The sequence below is a fragment of the Podarcis erhardii genome, assembly GCF_964252035.2.
Source record: "Podarcis erhardii genome assembly, chromosome: 9".
Lineage (NCBI taxonomy): Eukaryota > Metazoa > Chordata > Lepidosauria > Squamata > Lacertidae > Podarcis > Podarcis erhardii.
In genome coordinates, this window is record NC_138512.1 from 42,600,276 (window position 1) to 42,623,962 (window position 23,687).

Here is a 23,687-nt window from a genome sequence, read left to right on the forward strand (position 1 = left end):
ATAGAAAGTTAGGTGCATTTCCATTTCATATTTGAAATCACATACGACTTTCTCAATGCCAGATTTCTGCTTAGTAGGATTTCAAGCGAGTCTAACTTTTTTTGGGATTTGCACCCACTTACTGTCAGTGAGTGAAGCCAGACTTCTTTTTTCCTGTCTCTGGAAGAGATGAAAAACATAACTTTCTGATTTTCATATGCAGCTAAATATTTTTCTTTTTGGCATTTGGACTCGCGTCTTAACCATTTTGATACATATTTCCCCAAAACATTACCTAAGCTTTCAAAGTAAAAGAAAGAGGATAAAAAGCACCACACAACCACACTGAACAGTATAAACAAAACACTTTACACAACAAGTAAATATAAGTGGTTTGTTTCAAGAGCAAAGCTGGGCAGATGGAGAAGAAAGGTAGGCTTGCTTTTAATTAGCATTTTGCTCCAAGCGATGGCTTTGGTGAGAAGAGGCCCCTTTATGCTGGCATATTGTTTCAATGAGAAAGAATATGGAAAGGATTCTGTTGTTTTCGGGAAGAAACTGATGTCATGCCTAGTGGAACTGGAGATCCATGTTTCTATGGTTCTCTTATATTTTGGGAGACTTTTTTTACACAATACTTTTAGCAGACAGGCAGCACATTTTGATCTGGGTTTCTTATGGGTGTTCATTTTCCTGCAAAGTGCTGGAATACTTAACTCCTTCAACGATTTAGTCATTGCTCCCCCCCCCCTTTATGTTTCTAACATACAAACTTCTGATATATTTCATTGTGACCACTTAAGTAAGACAGTTTACAACTTGTGTTAGCTGCTCTGTGTGGTGTTAATTTGCGAAGAGGAGACTTTCCCTTTTTATAACTGAATCTGTTACAAACAACAAAGCATTCCATCCATTTCTTGTTGCCACAGTTGGGCCAATGGATTACAAGTTGCAGTAGTGTTTTTATCTTGTACTTTTATGTTGTGAACCACCCAGAGATCTACAGATGAAGAGCGGTATATAAATTTAATTAATGATGATGATGATGCTCTCTGGGTGACTATAGGTCAGGTGCCATTTTTCAGCCTAACCTACCTCAGGTTGTGGTGACGATAACATGGGGCAGGGTCTGAAATATAATAAAGAAATGAAATTAATCCTATCCTGTCATTTCACTGCATATTTTCCACTCATGATTAGCATAACTGTGGTATGTCCATCTTTCTTTTTTTAAAAAAAACCCTAATCCAAAAAGAAAAACAGAACAAAAAAAAGGCACAATTGTGGAGGCTGACAGTTAATGCACAGCATCTTATAAAGCAGAAGTTATAAAACTGAAACTCCTCTACCTTTCATCTTTCCTTCTATTAAGATCTTCAGCTGTACCATGCTGTGACTTTCTAAAAGTAAAAACTCTGCTTTAAAAGCCTCTGCAATTAAAGTCCACATTTCTTACTCTTTTCGGTGTATCTAGGGATTTAATTACAACTCCGCAGTTTGAGAGGACTAGAGCCTCATATCTTCTTGTGTGGACTCCTTGCACTTGTCTTTTGTGATTTATTTTGCTTTTATAGTTGCTATTTTATCCTATGCAGTGATTAATAATAATAACCCAGAATAACCCTGGGCAGAATGGGAAAGAGGCTGTCCTTTTTTAGACACCATTTGAGATCACAAACAACAACGAGCAACATATGATGCAATTAGTTTGTTTTTATTGCATTCTTTCATAGTATTTTGGATTAACGCCTGTTTGGTTTAATGACCCAATCCTAGAAAACATTGTATAGCCTCATTGCAAAAGATCGTTTATTTAGAATAACTCAATGAACAACTACCGGGGTTCTAGATTTGCCCTTACTCAAATTTCAACAGGGCTGGCCCTACCACTGGGTAGAGTGAGACAGCTGCCTCGGGTGGCAGATGTTGGAGTATTGAGGAATGGCAGCCTGGTGTTGGAGAACAGGACTATATCTGCAGTATGGCCTGCCCTGTGCCCCCTAGATTAACCTGTTTCCCTCAGATACAGTGGAGGAAGCTGCCGTGTCAACCAGTGTTGGGGTATGACTCAACTGCCAGGCTAGTTTAGTAATAATGTTAGCTTCTTCACTGGTCTTTACTTCCACTAAATCACACTACTGTATAACAAAAGTGTCTAATGAAAAACACTGAGCAAAGTTCATGAAGCTTCCTGATTGCTTATTAGTCTTATTTTAGACAGCAGTTCAGATAAAAGCAAGATGGGTACAGTGGTACCTCTGGTTAAGAACTTAATTCGTTCTGGAGGTCCATTCTTAACCTGAAACTGTTCTTAACCTGAGGTACCACTTTAGCTAATGGGGCCTCCTCCTCCTCCTGCTGCTATTTCTGTACTCACCTTGAAGCAAAGTTCTTAACCCAAGGTACTATTTCTGGGTTAGCGGAGTCTGTAACCTGAAGTGTCTGTAACCCGAGCTACCACTGTATGGGGAAGGATATGGGATTACACCACTGGCTCCAGTCCCTTGGTCTTCAGGTGTTGGTCCCCAGTCTGTAAAGAGTCTTGAAATTGTTGTTGTTGTTGTTTAGTCGTGTCCGACTCTTCGTGACCCCATGGACCAGAGCACACCAGGCACTCCTGTCTTCCACTGCCTCCTGCAGTTTGGTCAGACTCATGTTTGTAGCTTCGAGAACACTGTCCAACCATCTCGTCCTCTGTCGTCCCCTTCTCCTTGTGCCCTCCATCTTTCCTAACATCAGGGTCTTTTCCAGGGAGGTGGCCAAAGTATTGGAACCTCAGCTTCACGATCTGTCCTTCCAGTGAGCACTCAGGGCTGATTTCCTTAAGAATGGATAGGTTTGATCTTCTTGCAGTCCATGGGACTCTCAAGAGTCTCCTCCAGCACCATAATTCAAAAGCATCAATTCTTTGGCAATCAGCCTTCTTTATGGTCCAGCCAGTGGCGTAGCATGGGGAGTGCAGGGGGGGCCGGCTGCACCGGGCGCAACATCTGGGGGTTAGGGTTAGGGGGTGCAAATTACTTGCCTTGCCCCGGGTGCTGACAACCCATGCTACGCCAGTGGGTCCAGCTCTCACTTCCATACATCACTACTGGGAAAACCATGGCTTTAACTATACGGACCTTTGTTGGCAAGATGATGTTACATGCATACAAATTGTAAAGAGTGTTACATGCATACAAATTGTAAGACACGTTTGCCACTTTCCCCCATTGGTTTTACCTAACTGTCATCTGAATAGGGCTAGTGTGTTTGTTTGAATGGGCAAGCACTTGGACGAGCAGGTGGTACCTTGATTAATGCGCAAACATTACAAATCCCTTTTATTGCCAAAACAGGAGTCACAGCCATCCTATAGGGATGCCTATCATAACATCTAACTGGATGGGAAGAAAGGGTCCCTGGCCACCTCCAAATCTAACTGGACACAATTCTAAATATGTAGCTTTCGTGCCACTATTATCTGTGTGGGTCTAGGCAAATTAGTAAGTTAATTATGATGCAATGTTGCATGTGCTATGCTTGATATAAGGCTATTGAGAATTGGTATTTGCCCTATATTTTAAAAACACCCCCAAAGTTGCAGCAAGCCAGCAGTAAGTCTTCTGGATGATCCACCAGCTATGGAATCTTCATGAATTATCTCAATGAACAAGCATGTCTAGCAGCCTGAGCCGTGTTTGTGTGGCTTATTGCTCTTCCTTATCAGCACTCCAACGCAGATCGTACCTTCCCTGGCTGCCATGACTTAACTTGCAAGTCCCCATTTTTGTAGAACTAAAAACTACCTTGAAAGAACAAAATACAGGGTCATTGTTTAATAGTTTGTTACTGAGAAAACTATGAAAAATTGCTCCCGTTACAATTTTCACCTGCTCCATGCAGTGCCAGTAAGTGGGACTGGGGAGCTGCAGGCACTTATAAAATGGCAAGTCCTCTTAACTTCATAAGAAGCAAACACCCAGTACCAAACATTCAATAACTTCTGACTTCTTCACTGTAGCATCAACTCTCATATCACCATGTTCCCCTCTAGCTAGGACACTGGACAACTCAAACTTATCAAGGTCTGCGTCTTCTCAGAAGATGTTCCCTCCCCCTTCCCCCCTTTGCTTTCTGTGAACCATTTTATTTCCAAATAAGGAATCTACAGCCTCAGGAAGCATCTGCCAAGCTCTTTCAAAACTTTAAATATGGGACAGGGAGCCATCTGGGTTTTCTTCTTCTTTTCCTTTTAAATGAGGCGGTGATGTCTCTTTTGCAGTAAACTTGCTTGCTATTTCAGTAATCTGAAGCCAGTAACTTAACCTGCTTACAGTTCCACTTCTATTTGTCTTCTGCAATCATCACACTGTGGAAATGAATCCACTGCAGTTTAAATGAAAACAGTAATAATAACAAAAGAAATTGTGAACGGACGCTTTCTGAAAAAATGCACCCAGATTTCCCTAACTAGCTAAGAATGCACTTTTTCGGGGCCAGCCCTGCCATCAGACAGAGTGAAACAGTGGCCTCAGACAACAGATTTTGGGCATCAGGGAAGGGCAAAAAATTGCTAATGGTTTAATTTGTTGTTGTTATATTGCTACTGCCAGGAAATGGGGACAGACACTTGTGGAATTTTCTGCCTTTGGTGCAAAAAAACTTGGCTAGCCTTAGGTTTTATGCACCCTTGACTTGGAAAAGGGACAGGGCATAACTTGTTGCGCTGCCTCAGACAGCAAAATGTATTTAGTTGACCCTGCATGCTTTGAAGAAGTACTCTTCAGTGTTCCATTTGCTGGTATAATTTTCTGGTCATTTGTAGTCTTAGAGAATCTCTGAAATGTGGTGTTCTCTTTCCCTATTAATATAAGAAATGTAAGGTAAATTTTAGGATGGACATAGGAAGTGGCCTTATACTGAGTCAGACCATTGATCCATCTAGCTCAGTATTGTGTACCCTGATTGGCTGCAGCTGTCCGGGGCTTTAGGTGGGAGTCTGGAGATGCTGGGAATTGAACCCGCAACCTTTTGAATGCAGTGCAGATTCTGTACCACTGAGCTATGGCCCTTCTTCAGCACTACACTATAGCATTCTCGGCACGACCTCTGAAAAAGGAAGTTTAATGAAATATTACTAGAGGCTTAAGAACACAATTCACTATCATTATTCTGCATATTATATGCACCGTGGCCATGTCTGTGGATTCTTCTACACAGCAGCTTATGGTGGACTTGGTGCTGCTCATGCAAGCAAGCTTTAAGAAGGGCCCATCATTCTCTGTGAGTAGAAGTGTGGCTGTCTGAAGCAAAGTCTTTTGCATTAAGAAGGAAGATCTGAAGAGGACTTCTAAAGCCATTCAGCCTCCTTGGGATCAGGAAGTTTGATAAGGCAGGCTTCCTGATCAAAAGAAGACTTCTAAGTGGGAAGGAACTTTACACAAGTAAAGATGCATTGCTTTTTAACTCAAGGACTGCCCCTCCCCATATGAACCAACCTGAATCCAGCTCTCATAATCTGAGGTCCTTTGTGTGCCCTCTGCACAAGAGACCTGGAGGGTGGTAACACCAGACTAGGCCTTTTCTGTGGTGGCTCCCCATTTGTGGAATGCTTTGCCCAGGGAGGCCTGCCTAGTACCTTCATTACATATCTTTAGGTGCCAGGCAAAAACGTTTCTCTGTTCCCAGGCCTTGGGCTGATTAAACATTCTATGGCCCTTTAAATGTGTTTGTAGGAGTGAGGTTATAAGTTTATTTTTGTTTTATTGTGCATTTTGTGTTGTCATTTTGCATTTTTTTCCCTGTGAAGTGCCCTGTGATCTTTGGGTGAAGGGTGGTATGCAAACTTAATAAATAGCACATGCAAATAATAACTCAAAAAAGTACTGTCCAAATATAGTTAAAAGCTCATTCTTCTCAATTAGCTTGCATTCACCAAGATTCAATTAGCATTAGCTACACACACATTTTTGTAGCAGGAGGGGAAAGATACTATAAAGGATTGTGGGAGTTTTATCACTGTAGCTATGAATGAAGTCCTAACTTCTGCCCTTTATACAAATGGTGCCACATTGTCTGTCTATTTGTTATAGCTTCACCAATGACTAAAGAGTTCCTTTCAACCACTGAAATAATTTATTGGTGATCCTGATCAGTGCCATGCCAGATCATTTGTGTCAGCTTAGATGTAGAAACTTTTCATTGAAATGTTTCCCTTCTCTTAGATAATGGGTAGATTGTCCTCAGAAGACTTGAACAGGATGGATAATTAGTACAACATTCTAAATTATGTGGTGTAGTATGTATATGTGGATATATCTTAAAGGCTCATTAAGTTATGTGGTGCTCTGTTTTGCTTAGTTTTACCCTGTTGAACTGATTCTGAGTCCAAAAACAACAGAGTGGGGGGGAGGGAGACCCTTGACATACATTCATATACTGTCTGCAAATCCCAAAAGGGTTTAAAATAACAATGCTATTGGAGAAAGTGTCATCTCCCAAATGAAAGATTGGTTAAAAAAGAATAGGACTTCAAATCAACAAATTATATAAGACAAAAGACAAAAGGGGGATCCTATTATCATTAGCTGGTCATCTTTTGCTAATTTTTGTAAAAATGCAGTATTTTCAAAATGTGAGCAAAATTTGGTTTATCTGGTTCATCAGTGGACTTCATAACTATATCATAATGAAATCTGCTTTCAGTTTGATATGTTTTAGAAATGAAACTCAATATATGGTAAATACACATCATGAAAGAAAACTCTAAGAAGAGGGTTATACATGTGGTGGTTTAGTTTGGAGTCATTTGAACTCCTTTTTATTTTTTAAAAAATAACCACTTTTTTTTGCAAGTCTAGTAGACATGACAGTCTGAATTCATTTAAGTTACTTAGATTTATGTTTGATTTGAACATTAGCAGTCTGGGCTAGGCCAATTAACGGCTTCAGCATTTTGTGCTGACAGAACACCCAATGTGTTAAATGGCAGATTTGGTCCTTCTGATAGGCAGCCTGCTGGCAAACGCTGCTAAACATAGTCAGACATATCACAATACAAGCAATGGGGAGTGTGGTGTTTCTCTGACAGGAAGTGAGCACTGTGCACTACAGACGTTTCATTTATCAATCTCATTTTGCCCAGAGACTGAGCTGGAGTTCTTTAGATTTATCAGCCAAAATCAGTTCTCCCCAAAGGATCTGCTACCCACAGAATCATTTTGTCTGATGGCTGCTGAATTTCATCATGGCCTAATCGCTGGATTATGACATGCTGCAATGAAAGAGGAAAAACACTGACCAAAAATGCAGAGACAGGTTTTCCAGCCTTCAACTTACACCAAGAGGGACAGCTCTGCCTCTGTATATCACTGAGCTGCATCAGCCATGATGATGTTATTAATTTGGGATGGGGCAGATCTCCTTAAATTACAGGGTCTAATAAAAGTGAGAATTAATCAATGCTTGGAACGTTAAACAGAAAGTTAGGCTTTAAATAGCTGGACTCAGCTTTCCCTGTCCAGGAAACTGCATAGCAGAGGAACCATCAAGAGAACCGAAATTTGTGGTGAGCTGGTCAAAAACAACAAGGTCTTTATAGATGCACAGGAAAGAGTCAACACATGATTTAAGTGCATTTATACAGTCAGATATTATAATCCAAAAGAAATGTACATACCTATTTCTCAGTAAGACATCTCTACAGGTTTCCTTAGGTCATCCGTATATAGGTATCTTTCCCCTCTGGCATATTCTAGACTTCCTGGGGCTATTCAGGGATCGTAGCATCCCAAGTGGCTCACCTTTCACATACCTGGTCCATATTAATTGGAAAGTGTGATGTAGCCTAGCCAAGGCTCGTCACTGGTTTGCTCCTTAAGGCTGGAATATAAAAATTTAAAGAACATGATAAATCCTTAGGCATCCCGCAAAGTGTTTATGTCAGATCTGTGAAGCTTTCCAGAGCTTTATAGATGACATCCAGCACAGAAACAATGAACATTTCTGAGGTATTTATACTTCAGCCTTCACCATCCTCCAGCTGGCTGGGGCTCATGGGAGTTGTATTCCAAAGCATGTTGAAGGCACCAGGGTGGTGAAGGCTGTCTGTTCTATATTAAGTAGAGTCATTTGTGGGAAATATACATAATCTCCAGTTTCACACAAATGGCAACATTTCATATAGAACTTCACTCTCTAACAGTCTTTGACAACCTGGTGCCCTTCACATATTTTGGACTACAACTCCCATCAGCCCCAGCCAGTTCATCTGATTATGTATATCAGGTTATATATGTATCCTACACCATGGCAGAGTTCTTTACTGGAATTTTAACTGCGTGCCTCCTTGTGTGATAGATAGCTTTCTTCATTCTCCCACAGACATTCATTCTCCTCCTTAGCAGTTTACAGGCAACTTCCCATTTATGCAGGGGTTATGTTTCAAGGCACCAAGCATTTAAATGAAACTGCGTATCTTGGGAACACCTTTGAAAATGCTTGCAAGCACCCTCTAAACCTCTGGAAACCCTTGGAAAACCCTTTTAAAAAAACCACCAAATTCCACCACAATCTCTCCCTCCAAACCTCCTTGCTCAAACTCCAATTGTCCACAGGCCTCAAAGGTCAGTGCAAAAGTTCCTGGGATTGCACTTGCAAAGGCTTGTGGGATTGCTAGACACTATTTTGGTGCCATTTTTGCTAATTTCACATTTTTTAGGGCTGTTTTTGCCCCTTTCATGCCACTATTTGGTTTGTGGCAATGAGCACATGTGCGGTGGTGCATGCCTGAAACGTGTGTAAATGGGAAGTTGCCTATAAATGCAATGCCTGTCTCTTGGAAGGTAAAGGTAAATGGACCCCTGACCATTAGATCCAGTCGTGACCAACTCTGGGGTTGCGGCGCACATCTCGCTTTATTGGCCGAGGGCAGTGGCGTAGCGTGGGGGGTGCAAGGGGTGCCAGCCGCACCGGGCGCAACATTTTTGGGGGCGCACTCGGAGCTCTCTGCCCCTACCTGGTCCTGGCTCACTCTCTCTCTCACAGTGCTGGCTGTGCGAATCTGATCCGAGCTGCCGGGTCGCCGCCCACTGTGGAGGGGGAGGGTGCCAGGTGTGCATTGCGGAGCGGAGAGAGAGCGAGGGAGGGACTATCTGGGGGAGGGAAAATGCAGCGGCCGCCCAGCGCAGAGCTGAGCGCAGGAGAGAACTACATCCGACCAGCCCAGTTTTGGAGGGAAGGTGTTAGTTGCGGCGGAGCCCTGGCGCCCCGGGAGGCTGGCCGGGCCGGTAATGGGGCTGGCCGGTGGCGCCGCTGCCATCCTGCGGACAAAAGGGCTGCCGCCCCCGGCCGAGCCCCCCCCCCCCCGCGAAACCAGGAGCAGCTCTCTGGTGCTCGAGGGCTTCGCAGGCCCTTCATCTCCCCTCCATTGGCGCCTCAGCCCCCAGCCCTGCCTGCGCGGCTCCTGCGTCTGGGGGCGTGCTCGCGCGGATGGGGTGCCGCTCCCCGCTTGCAAATGGTGCCCGTAAAGTCACATCAGAGACGCCCCCGGGACCCAGTTGCTGCCTTCTTCCCCGCCATGTGATTAAGCCTCGCACTACTTTGTGGCAGTGGTGTAGCGTGGGGGGTGCAGGGGGGGCCGGCCGCACCGGCCGCAACATCTGGGGGTTAGGGTTAGGGGGCGCAAATCCACGGGTTAGGGGGCGCAAATTACTTGCCTTGCCCCGGGTGCTGACAACCCACGCTACGCCACTGGCCGAGGGAGCCAGTGTACAGTTTCCAGGTCATGTGGCCAAAATGACTAAGCTGCTTCTGGCGAACCAGAGCAGCGCATGGAAATGCCGTTTACCTTCCTGCCGGAGCGGTACCTATTTATCTACTTGCACTATGAGGTGCTTTTGAACTGCTAGGTTGGCAGGAGCAGAGACCGAGCAATGGGAGCTCACCCCGTCGTGGGGATTCGAACTGCAGACCTTCTGATTGGCAAGTCCTAGGCTCTGTGGTTTAACCCACAGCACCACCCGTGTCCCATTCACCACCCATGTCCCCTTGGAAGCTTATTTTTTTGCCAAACCAGATGCAACTTTAATCAGCATCTGACTTCCCTTCCTTGTTGTTTCTCTTTACATTTTTTTAAAAAAAAATAGCTATGCTCTCCCCTGATTCAGATCTAGACTGTCCTGTGGCAGAGGAGAGGAGCAAGGTACATTGTGTTCAAAGTGTGAAGCACATAAGTGGCATAAATCAAGTGAAAAACGGCTTGCCCAGGCATAAACTTAGACAGGGCCACCCCTACTGTTTGACAGAGTGAGGCAGCTATCTCAGGTGGTAGATGCTGGGAGATGGGATGCGGGACGGTGTTCTCTGTGATCTGCTACCCTCGTGCAGAGCAGAAGATGCTGGTCTGTTGCCAGTGGTGAAATAAGATTCATCTGGAATGGGGGGGGGGGACAGGATTCTGCCCTTCATCCTCAGTCAGCAAAATATTTCAGGCTGGTCCTGCTGAAAGAATATATGTGACTGATTTTAAGCACATGTTGTTCTGCTGTCACCACTCTATGTACTTACTACAGCTATGTAACTCTGCAAAGCTGGCTCACAACTCTTGTGTCTCCTGTTTGTTGGTGGATATGATCTATCAGCATGTAATCATGCCATTTCTGTTTTTCCTGTGTTCAGTCTTCCTTAAACATAAAGGAAACTTGATGAATCCCTCCTGTTGAAAATGCCTTTGGATTATATCGGAAGACAAGACAACTTTGATCTGCTTTGAGCTTGGATGGCTCTTTTGATATTTCAGAAGGAAAGGCTGTGAAAGTTATGAGTCTTTATCTCTTGGAAGGACATCAAAACAAAACCCACTAGAACACTCAAGCTAGGATTGAACTAGATTTGAGTGGCTCCTTTTAAAGTTAAAAGCAGGCTCAAGAGGCCCTGCTTTGGATTGGGACCTGGTGTGATACATGAAAGGGGCACTTTAACCCTTCGCCCCCGTGGTATAAATCTGGATTGCTCCCCCCCCCCCCCGTCTTCTATTTGCATTAGAAGGAAAGTCTATGTTTGTGGCTGCTGTTTACTTTGTAAATGTGATTCACTCAATCGGAGCAGATTCTTGGTGTTGCCTATTTTGATCCCTGTATCACCTGGCTCTGATTGTGGAGATACTGATGGAAACACACATAATATTGTGGGGTGCCTAGAACCAATGGGGGCTGGTCCAGTGGGCAAATAGGACACCAACCTGGCTTGATTCTGTCAAGCCCTCCTGTCTTCTTACTTAAAACAACTTCAAGGGGTGGTCCAGGACTCCAGGCTGTCTGCTTTTTCCTCCATGATCTCAGTTTTGCTCTCGTAGAGAACCCAGGAAGGGAAAGTGTCAGTTGGCTGAATGACACTCCTTAGCACCACTGCTCAGCCTTCCAGCATTTTTGTAGGGTAACCACAACCCATTTGAAGCATATGAGATTCAAACAGGCAGTAAAGCCTTTTAGAAAAAAAACAGCAAGCATTTATGCAGCCCAAACAATGCAGAATGAAGCACTTCGGGGCATGTGTCTTTGCACAGGGCAAACGTCTTTGTTCTTTTACAAAAACGTGGCATTAGAATGTTCAGTTACTGGAGGAATGTTGTTGAAACAAGCTTCTTCTTTTGTGCTTCCTAAAAGAAACAATCTGTGTCTACAATTCCAAGTGCTTCTTTTTTTTTGAAAAAGTGACACAAATCCACTTCGCCGTTGCAACAGTAATAAAGAGTTACATGCCCTTTGTATCTATTTACACAATGTATTTAACCTGTCTCAGTGTAGTTGCTGAGTACAGTGGTACCTCGGGTTAAGTACTTAATTCGTTCTGGAGGTCTATTCTTAACCTGAAACTGTTCTTCACCTGAAGCACCACTTTAGAAAGCTAATGGGGCCTCCTGCTGCCGCCACACCGCCGGAGCATGATTTCTGTTCTCATCCTGAAGCAAAGTTCTTAACCCGAGGTACTATTTCTGGGTTAGGGGAGTCTGTAACCTGAAGTGTACGTAACCTGAAGCATATGTAACCTGAGGTACCACTGTATTCAGAGGCTCAGACATACAGAATTTGCCATTATTGTCCATTATAACGTAAAATATTATCAACTGACATTCTAAGTCAATTGCCATCTGAAGGTTTATATTGCTTCATGCTGGCTGCTGGTTTTTGTATTAGAGTAGTAATGGAATTAGTATTTCATTACTATATATTCTAATATTGTTGTGGCTTTAAATGTTGTTGTAAGCTTCTTTGTTGAGAAGCTTTCTCAAAAAGGCCAGGTAGAAATTCATTAAATAAATAGCTGCGTATACATCTGAAAAAAGAGGGACATGGGTGGTGCTGTGGGTTAAACCACAGAGCCTAGGACTTGCTGATCAGAAGGTCAGCAGTTCGAATCCCAGTGACAGGGTGAGCTCCTGTTGCTCGGTCCCTGCTCCTGCCAACCTAGCAGTTCGAAAGCACGTCAAAGTGCAAGTAGATAAATAGTACCGCTCCGGCGGGAAGGTAAACAGCGTTTCCATGTGCTGCTCTGGTTCGCCAAAAGCGGCTTAGTCATGCTGGCCACATGACCAGGCTCCCTTGGCCAATAATGCGAGATGAGTGTCGCAACCCCAGAGTCGGCCACGACTGGACCTAATGGTCAGGGTCCCTTTACCCTTTACCCTTTACCTTTACATTTGAAAAATACTTACTTGACTTACAGATTTTCCCAGTTGGGTAAGCAAGCTCATTAAAGATTTAAAATGTCAAAAGTAAGAAAAATGGGGCTGAAAATTTTGACTGGAATATCCATGCAGGGCAAGGTTTAGGATGCAATCCTGACCCCAGCCACTGCCCAACAAGACTTTAACAAAGTGGTGGTTCCATTGACACATCCTTGGTCCTGCCTTGATGCCATCACATGACAGCAGTGGGGCTGGTTCAGAATTTAATGGATGCCTCTGATCACACACACACACACACACACACACACACACACACAGTGTGGCCTGTGTTGGCTACTCCTGGAGTAGAAACTTTGGGTTGTTGTTGTTTTAATTAGAAGTAAGATACTAATCAGAGTTATTCTAACCCGAGCTTTCCAGGAATACTATTTATTGCTGAAATTGTTCCATCCAGGACATTAATTAGTCCGTTTCTTGACAAAACTCTGTGTAGCTTGAGGAAAAGAGGAAGAAGGGAGAGGCTGTGCTGTGTGAAACATTTACCCTTTTAGCAGAGTTCAAAGTTTAAAATGTCTGGCTAAGCGCCTAGTTTTTGTATGGCTGTTTGTTTTTGTCAACCCCTTATATTATATCTGGAATGATGGCGAAATTGCATGAAGAGAAAGTGAGAGATTGTGGGAAACTCTTGCCTGGCAAATGGTAGTAAACAAATCATTTTAAAAAGGGAGACACTTTCACTCAATCAGCCTAAAATGCTCTTGATAAAGAGGATGCAACAGGAAGTGAATTCAAAATGAACTATAGCATGAAGTCAGTAGCTGCCTTTATGCATTATATGTGAATGTTCCTACTCTGAGAAGAGCCTACGTGTAGGTTTTTGGTTAGCAGACCTGGATGTCAGGGTGGGCCAGGGTGAAGCTATGTGATTTCAGGAATGGCAACTGCAGTAGCTCTTCCCTCCTGCCCCTTTGATTGCATGGAGAACCTCCAGAACATAACCCTCCCACTCCACACAATTTGGTCACTGCCTGTATATTAGACCAGCAGTTTCCCAAACTTTCTTTCCCTATGGACCATTGAAAAATTCCTGATGTTCATGATGGACCACTTAGTGCTAAATGCTTCATGGTTTTTCGTTGTATTTTTATTGCTTCTTTTCTTTCTTGCATTGTATTCTATTGTCTTACAACTTGAATTTATATATAAATCATAATAATAAAAATTACAATATAAAATTAATAATCAAGGTGAATATTTAATGTGCTACTCCAGCCATTCACAGCCACTGCTCCTGCCGTTCTTCACAGACACATCGTGGACCACCTGGATGAAGCTCATGGAAAACTGGTGGTCACAGTTGGGAACCTCTGTTTTAGATTATCGGGATAAATGTGGTACTATACTGAATATTTTTCACTGGACTGTAATAGGATCTTGTGAAATTTCTTTGAGCCAAACAGAAGTAATATTATGGCAAAGCCAGGAAGCACACTGAACAGTAAACTACAACTTTGTGACTCCCCCTCTATAAGATAGGGGGGGGAGCGAGAGAAGGGTGGGTTTTGTAGTTTGTGAGACTAACTCCCCCAAAGTAAAACTCCCAAAAATTCTCAGTTGTTCCCCACCCCCACCCCCCGGCATTTCATATGCATGGGCTGGAGGACAAAATGGGATTTGGGGTGATCACGCTGATAATAAAAAAACCTGAGATGCTAGAAACAATTATAGCCAGTACTGCTGATAGGATCTATAGATCTAAGAATATATGTGAGTAAACAAGTTAGGTTTTGGTCTCCAGAGGCAATAGAAAATTGATGATATACATATGCTGGAAAAAGTACACTTGTTTCTTCCATTCGTTTTAAGCCTCAGTTGCTTCATATTTTAGCTCTTAAAAACCAGGTTCATTTTGCTTCATGTATTAGCTTTTCATTTGTTTTGCTGTTCCAATCTGTTGTCGTCCACCGATTCCAATGAAAATCTCAGTTGCTTTTCTGCTTCTGTGACTCACTGTTTTCCTGGGAATTGGCCTTTTTGAGCATTCTACTACATCCTGCCAAGGAATCAGACCCCCCCCCCCACTCCCCAAATTTCAGGCAGTGAGAAAACAGCTAGCTCTGTTTTAGAAGTAATTTTAAAAGACACAGAGACAAATATAATTTTATTTTAGTCCAAGTGCTGGACATCAATAGCACGTTAGCAGGTGATCCTTTCAGTGATCCTCTTGCCTCGCTGTGGAATGGTGAGGTGAAGAGGGCTCCTGAGCGCAGTCTCTGGTGCTGTGGGGCCCATGATGCCCCTGGTATTCTAGGGAGCTGCGTGTGATGAAACAGGTTCCCCATCTCTGATTTAGACCCTTGTATGATTTCATCGTGAATTCACTCATATAGTAAAATCACTTAGCCTTCCAACAAGGATGTCCCTCAATTTCCGGTTTTAAAGCCCATAACACACACTTTGTCATGTGCTATTAGTTACAAAACATGTCACAGGAGGACAAATGGTGGTCATTAGCAGAGGTTCCTGGGATGGTTGTTTTTACTCTCTTTTTCCTTTTGGTCCCCTCACATTTAACAGCTATTTCATGTTTTGCCTGCAGGCTAAAACCTTGACTTATGCCAGAAGCATTTCTACTTTCTCTGCTATACACACCCCATGCCTCCCCCCCCCATTAATACTTTTGTTTTTAAAATAAAATGGGGAAGCTGTGTGCAAAACAGAGAATGTAATTGATGTTGAACACTTGCAAAATAATTGCATTGTTTAATGCAGTGCCAACAAGAACGCAGATCACCTTCAGTTTCATAGAATAGAGGTAAAATAAAGTTAGGAAAAACTTCTTAGCTTATTGGAGTTTGTTTTGTGATAGCATAGATTCCAAGTACATATTGTGAAACTTTGCTAAAGTCTGTCTATCTGTTTGTGTCGTGTGTGTGTGTGTGTGTGCGCGCGCGCGCGCATGTAGTTGGGTGGATTGGTACAAAAAATGAGATGCTGAACTCCTATATGCAGAAAGTGTCATAGGTGCTAGTGCAAAATGACTGCCATAAGAAGCAGGGAAAGAAGGGGTGGTACTTCATACCTGTGAGTGCTGTCACACACAAAAAGTCAAGTATTAGTGTGAGATCTGCTATGTAGTTCTGCCTCACTCTGTGCAATAGAAGCATTGGTCCTCCTAAGGAGAGATTCAATTCATAGGTAACATCCCCAGAAGAGCTTCCAACAGCACAGGGCCAAACCACACATTCTGTTAATCATTTAAGTGCAATATTTTCTTTTTACAAACAGGTTGGGACCCTGGCTTAGAAACTGTGGGCTTTAACCTCTCGCTCCATGTTGTGGTCCTGATCTGGATCAGGGCCTCCATGTCTGCATACTTGCCTTGGGAACAACAGCTCCTCTTTGTTTTAAAGGGTAAACCACATCATTAAGGCAATGTGTAGTTTGGTCCAAAGATACACTGAACACAGAATAAGTCAAGATGGTTTGCATCTCCTTAAAAAGAACAAGTACAGCACACATTAAAAGTCCTATTAGTGCAAGCAAGGTCATAGAAGTTGTTTTGTTTTGAACTGTTTATTATGGTTCTCAGTCATGTACAAATGAACAAAATGTAAAACATTAATAAGGTTATTCTCATGTATAGTCTCCCACACCCTTATGTGACTATACCAACTCTGGCTCTGGAAACTGGAAGAGCAAATTAAACATAGGGGAAAAGGTAAAACTTTTTTAACAGAAGGCAATGATTTTTCAGGTGCTTCTCTCCTCAGCTGGTATACAACCCTAAGTATTTGCCTCTCATCACATCTATAAAATTGTCTTCCTTCTCATGTTTTACCAATGTTCCCAATCTGTGGGCTGCTTGGTCTAAAAAGGCTTGTAAGCCATGATCCCATGGAGATTTCTTTGATTTCAAGATTCTTAACCTCATTGTGACTTTGTTGCTTTCCAGCATTTAGGCACCCATTCTGCGTGTCTTGGGGATTATTTAAAAATATTGTGCCAAATGCAACAAAACTGTGGGTGTCCTTCTCTTTTCACAGGGTATTGTGTTCATATCCCTTTTTTCTGCACCTGAGCACTGCAATTATTTTGTTTCAAGTTATAATACAATGCACAACATTTGTTTGCAGTTTGTAGATGTGCTCCTAATGGCCACTGGATGTCACTATTGGTCTTTGCTAAGTAATTCTGTAAAAGTTTCAGAAGATCTTAATATGGTAGAAGAACAAAGATTATTCCTGGTTTCCTGACTACGGTGAGTATCGTTATTATATTCCGAAATGTGTATTTGTAAATAACTGTGGAGAAATACACAATAGTATATTAGATTATATTTAATGTAACAGTGAAGCAATTGAGAAAAATATTGTACACAGTGGCGTAGCGTGGGGGGTGCAGGGGGGGCCGGCCGCACCGGGCGCAACATCTGGGGTTAGGGCAAATCCACGGGTTAGGGGGCGCAAATCCACGGGTTAGGGGGTGCAAATCCACGGGTTAGGGGGCGCAAATTACTTGCCTTGCCCCGGGTGCTCACAACCCACGCTACGCCACTGATTGTACATGACTTCATGCACATAGGTAACAGGCTAGTAATATTTCCTGTAATGTTGTCTTCTTGGGATTAAATTGTCAATAAGAGTGCCTGAAACCCATAATGAAACCTGAAAATAAACTGATTATTCTTCATGCATCACAAAAAAAACCCTACAAAACAAGTGGAACCAATCAGTACAAAATTAAAGCAATGATAACAATTCTGATATGGGAAATGATTCTTAATTGATACTTGAAGAGGTATTTTCAGCCTGCTCCTGCTGGCCTGTCATAGTGCCAGCAATAACTCTGGCATTTAAAATGTGGAACATGTTCTGATTTCTTTACTGGGTATCACTGTGGGTGTCAGGAGTCAGTCTAACAGAGACCATGATGGCATCTAAGGAAGAGGTTTGGGATCCCACAGAAGGTTCCAGCACATCTGAGGAGCCTTTTAAGTAACCTGGATACTGGGAAATCTACTTACTAGAATTCAAATGACTATGGAATGGTATTATCCTAGTAATCATTTCACGTGGAACTGACACAAGAATCCACAAATACTTGAAGTTCATCCATTTTCCCATTTTGCTATTCACAACTTTGAATTAGAAATTTCAGTGCCAAATACGGATTTTGAATGTGATGCTTTCAGCTCAGGATTATACATTCTATTGCTTTGGACTCGTTTGGACATTTCTTGACTATTTTGATTTTGACAATCTTCAGTGTGGAACATTTTCCTGAAATGGAGAAGTTTGAAAACCACTGTGGTACACCATTGCATGTCTGCTGTCAAGATTGACGAATACGAAATGTTATGTTGTTATAGATAAACTCCCAGGTATGGAGAAAATATCAGCTGCCATATATCAAACACTGAAATTAAAAAACCATTGGATGCCTAAAATAGTGACATTTAATATTCAGATAATATTTGAGCACCCAGTGGACTTGTGGATAGTATTTTTATTTTAAATAATGACAAAGGAGATTTTTGAGAAGCATCTTTAGGATCAAGTTCATTTCAACTCTGAACTGTTAACAGCAATCTGAGGTATTTTTGTTGTATAAACGAATTAAACACCACACTTTTTTTCCTAACAGGTTGCAGCAGTTAACAACAAATCACAGCACTAATTATTGACATAATAAACATGTTTACATCCTTTTTGAAATCCAGAGATGTTGACTTCTCAACCTCGTCTGACAGGACATTTTGGAACTTAAGGAAGAACACCGTACATTTTTTTCTGCCTGAAGCGAAGGAAAAGACGATTCTCTCTCTCTCTCTCTCTCTCTCTCTCTCTCTCTCTCTCTCTCTCTCTCCCCTTGTACAGAATCTGACCCAACTGGCTGTTGAATCTTTCTTTGATAACTCAGGTAGAATGGTGGCTGGACTGCTGCTGTTTTGTATCAGCTGCCGCCTGAGGCAGATGCCCCACTCTGCCTAATGTTAGGGCTATTCCTACTAAGGAAGCTGTGCAGTGAATTCCTGGTAATAGCAGCCACAATCTAAACTGACACACGGAAGAAACAACAAACAGTACCTGTTGATCAGACCTCAGTAGATTGTCAATGACGGCTACATGGCCACTTTAATCTATAAAGACAGTTGCCCTCAGTGCTCTGACAATAGTTTTTCCAGTTTTGTTACCCATCACTGCACTTTTTAACAATTCTAATAGATCCTTTCTGGAAAGGGATGCTCATAACTATTAACTCAATATTAATATTTCATGTACAAAAATCAAATAAAGCTGAAACATTTTGTTTTCCTTGCCATGTTAAACAGGTTTCTACGCCATGCTTTTAATTTTTTTTAATATATATATTTTTACTGGAATTTTCAATACAGAAAGAAATGGCATATACAGCAACATGCCATCAAAATTAAATAAGTACATCAAGACAAGATAAAGCATATATATAAGGTATAACAAGAAAATGTATAAATAAAGGAAAATGGAGCTTACATATACTTGTAAAAACGAAACCAAGAAAATCTTTTCATTTAAGAAAATGGAAGAAGGGGTGTTTTTTCAGTAAAAATGTTTCAGTATGCTATGGTGAATAAACAAAAAATAGCTGTATTAAGGGCATGTTATGTAATCAGACAAGAAAAGGACAATATGGTAGAAGCATGTGCTAAGGGAGGGCTCCCATCATTCTTTTTATTTGATATATACCTGGAGGTCACAACCATTCTGCACGGAATGTATCTCTGTTGGATTTTAACTTTGTCAATTTTTCCATCCATGCCAAACTTGGGCATAGCTCAGTCAAGTTTCCATTAATCTGCTTCCAATTATGAGCCACCACAATGCATGTTGCTGCAAAGAAAGAGCTTAACAGGTCTTTTTTAAAAAAACAACAACAAACCAACAACAATCTTACCCTCGTCAACAAATCTAGAGAGCAATGCCATGAGTTGGTCAGGCATTAAATTCTGTCCAAGGTTCGGCTGGATTTCACGAAATATATTTTCCCAAATATTTTTTGATCACTAGACATGTCTACCACATATGGAAAAATAAGCATACCTAACTCTCCATACCCTCTCCAGCAACTGTTACTTTGAGCGGTTCCACTTAGGGTGTGGAGTTGGGTCCCATCTTTGGGCTACCTTGAAGGAATTACACCAGAGTTTGTCCAAGGAAGAGTGAAATGGATTCCACTCTCAGATCCTAACCTATTTTTCAGAGTCAAGGCTTTAGATCTTTTTTTAGCAAACCAATGTTAACCTTTCCCCCCACTTTCTCTCTTTAATGGAACACAGTTTGTCTCTCTCCCCATGTCCTCATTTTGCAATTTGCTCTTTGCTCTGCAGTGAAAAAGGTCAAGAGTAAAGGCATTAGAGACAGCAAATGAATGCAGATCCCAGCTGAAAGGAACGGGAATCCATAATAGTTTCCAGCATTTATAGTATGAAAATTTTGATGCAGTGATATATTTTTTTTGTAAAATGCTATGTAAAAATTAATTGTTAATCCTGTTAAGAGTGGATGAGTGCTTTTCAAAATAAACAACAGGTTTGTTTTTAAACCCCACACAGACTCCCAGGTTTCTAGAGAATCTTAGCCTTCTCCATTGGCATTCTGCAGATGAGTTTTTCCCTGCCTGCGACCATATCATGGAGGGTCAGGAATGCAAGAAGTTAAAGTGTAGAAATTATATATAATTTGTAGTGCTCTGTGTTACCTTTGTTTCTTCCAACCCTGCTTCCTTCTTATGCAATACATTTTGCTATGATTGGTTAACCTTTCTTTCACCCAAACCCTAATCTATCTTCCATTTTAAGGGGGGAAAGTGTGTCCTGCTACGATTGGTTAATCTTTGTTTCACCCCACCTTGTGACCTGAAGCAGTCACACCATTGCATAAATTTTACAAGTGAGCTATAAATGTGCAATTAACTATTATGTTAAGGCTCTTCAACTGGGTTCAATTGGGCTTTTATTCTGCATCTTCTGGAGGGTAGAGAATTTTCATTTCAAAACACAAATCAATTGTTTGGTATTATTGATCTTCCAGTACTGTGTAAGATCTGAGTTATCTTTGTACTTCTTTATCAACTCAGGCAAATATTAGAAGCTTTTCTATATTTGAAAAATCATCCTGATATGAGCAAGTTTGGATTGCGACGTTGTAAAGAAATCTTACATATTGTAAGAGATTTAAAAGACAATGTACAGCAGATAGGCTTGTTCATAAATCACTGGAATCTGAAATATGAATGTAATTTTAAACTGTATATATTATTTTTATTGATATAAGTCTGACTCATTGCTACAGTTGAAATTTTCAACTATTGCATATTTTCTATCCTATACATATTGGGTTTAAATATAGGATGATTTAATAGGAAGGTTTTTGTATGTATTTTCATAACTGTAATTATGTTAATAACATTGTAATTTTTAAGAAAACACCTCTGTTTCCTTGAATTCAGTTCCTTGTGTTTGTCGACAAACCTAACTTCTGATTAATTAAACTGGTCAACATAGATTCTGATGGGCTTTGCTCAATGCATCTAAATGCCTTGTTGGTCTTGGTTACAATCAACTCCAGGGAAATTGGAAGGTAGCAGAGTCATAACCTATTACCCTAGCTTGATCTCTCCCCCAGAAGATTCCTAGAAGAGCTCTAGTCACATGTTGCATCATTTGTTTTAAAATCAATGCCCTGGGATGAGGGCATGTGTACTGCCTCACCCACTCCCAGTGTCCCTGTTCCCACTGGCTTCACTTCTAACCTTCTCAGGAGCAAAGGGCTGAAGAGAGCTTCTAAATGCATTCAAATGAATGTCTCCAAGTAATAAGAAAGAAGCCTGGTTCGTGGTCATGGGGAGGCTCCAGCTGCACTTAGAAACCATCTTTACAGCATCACCAATCAGAGGGACTATGACCTGGACACTAGTTGCAGACACCCACCCCACCCCTGCTTCCTACACTAGTTGATTTTAACACAGGTAATGTAATACCCAGATATGCCTTATTCCTGAGCGATGGGGGACATTCTTGAGGGATGATGTGATGTGTCTAGTCCCAGTGATATAGCTGGACACCCATCTAATTTGACTTACTTGAGGAAATGGTCATTGGACGTGAAATTATTGAAAGAAGTAAACACAAAGAAACATTTTGAATCAGCATAAATTAGCCAGCCCATAGAATTTGGGTTTTCTTAGCACAGTTTTGGGATTCCTTGAACAATTTGGATTCCCCTTAGTTCAGTATACAAGCAGCAGCTTCTGTTTATATGCTGTCAAGATGGCAAAATGATCTTAAGAACAAATTGCCATTTGCCTAGCCGTAATACTTTTTCTTTTGTTTCTTTCTTTTAAAGGTTTTGCCCTGGCTAAAGTTATCATGTTCTGATTGAGCATCTTTCCAGGAATTAGGGCACAGTAGGAGAAGATAGCCAAAACTGTATTGCTGTTTAAAAACTTTTATAAAAGTGCACGCGCGCACACACACAAATTATAGAGAATAGAATCAATTTTCTCAGTAGGGAAGAAAGCAGGGATGTATTATTTAAGAAAGATATACAGCCAATGCGATAAAAGTATTTTTCCACCACATCTTTTGGTCAGGTGCTCTGTGCATATAAATGTTTCAAGTTAAGCTTTAAGATCAAGGGGAATTCTGTAGGGAACCCAAGTTCCTGGAGACCTGCTTGCTGGAACAACTCCGCAGCACTGACTACCCTTTTTTATTATTATTTCATTATTAAGGATGAGAGGATGAATCATTTTCCGGTACACATTAGTTCTTTGCCCGCCATTAATTTTCGCCCATGATTCTAAAGAACTCTAAAGAAGCAAAGGGTTTGGATATCTTGCATAGATATTTGGCCTAAAGGTTGGGTTAGCTGCTTCCCATGTTTTAATACAAAGTTTTACATCAGTGGCTTGGTGGAAAATGGGTAAGATTTCAACTTCTCGCAACAAGTAAGGCGTTGTCAGCCTCCGATCACACTCAAGCAAAATTGTATTCAGTGTGTGTGTGTGTGTTATCCTCACTTTCATTCTGTGTCTTGGGGAAGATGTTATTTACTTATTTTTGGCATTTATATGCCACACAATTAACCATGTCCTCTAGGCAGGTCACAAATTAAAATAAAAAAAATTCAAATACAAGCAACAAGCTGCTAAAAGAGTCAATACGAAAGCAGTACTATCACAAAAAATAGCACAAAACCATAAAAAACAGCAGGGCTTTTTTCCTTGGGGGTACACAAGCAGCACTTGCATTTAAAAAAGGGGTGGTTAAAAGTGTGGCACTTACTGTGACAACTTCATGGTGAATGCCACCACTTTTTTTTAAAAAAAGCACTGTAAAACACAATCTTTTATAAAACTTAATCGATAAAACCCTCTAAACAGTTTACATAAAGCAATACAAAATATTCATTAAAATACAGATAAATGTTAAAAGCAAGTTCACTTAAAATTATTTAAGTAGAAATAAAATTAGCAGGTTTAAAATAAATACATATAATAAAACTCCATGTCAAAATTACTTGTAAAAGAATGTCTGCTTAGCCTGACAGCCCAAATGTAGATTCTTCTGTTCATGAGAAATTATTTTTATATTTTAACCATGTTTAATGAGAAATGCCATGTGTGTTATAACTACTACTTATTGAACTTTTTAAAATAATAATAATAATAAAGTGCAATTAAGTTGCATCCATGCATTACTTCTAAATCCTAATGACTTCTAAACTCTGGCCTTGGGTAGACCTGAAGCATTTGAACACTTTACCGGAAAAGTTGTGGCACCTACTGATTCATCCTAATGCTTGGAAGAAGATGCCAGGGAGCTTTGGGGGGGAAATACTGTAGAGGTGATCGCATTCTGTATCATTTGGAGAATTTACACACCCACATTTTCTCTAACACTGCCCTCATGCAAAATGCACAGCTAACAAGGACTGATCCATATTCCATGGAGCTTAAGAAGTCGACTCTCTCTTCCGCTGACTCTGGAGAAGAGCAA

General features: G+C 41.3%; 1 long non-coding RNA gene across 1 annotated transcript in view; it reads left to right on the plus strand.

The window, feature by feature from the left end:
- Positions 1-18,509, plus strand: part of LOC309349498 — a 34,311-nt gene extending 15,802 nt beyond the window's left edge. The window contains exons 3-4 of the long non-coding RNA XR_014159974.1: positions 16,783-16,907; positions 18,293-18,509. This is a non-coding gene — a long non-coding RNA (uncharacterized lncRNA). The remainder of the gene's footprint in view (positions 1-16,782; positions 16,908-18,292) is intronic.
- The last annotated feature ends 5,178 nt before the right edge of the window (positions 18,510-23,687 follow it).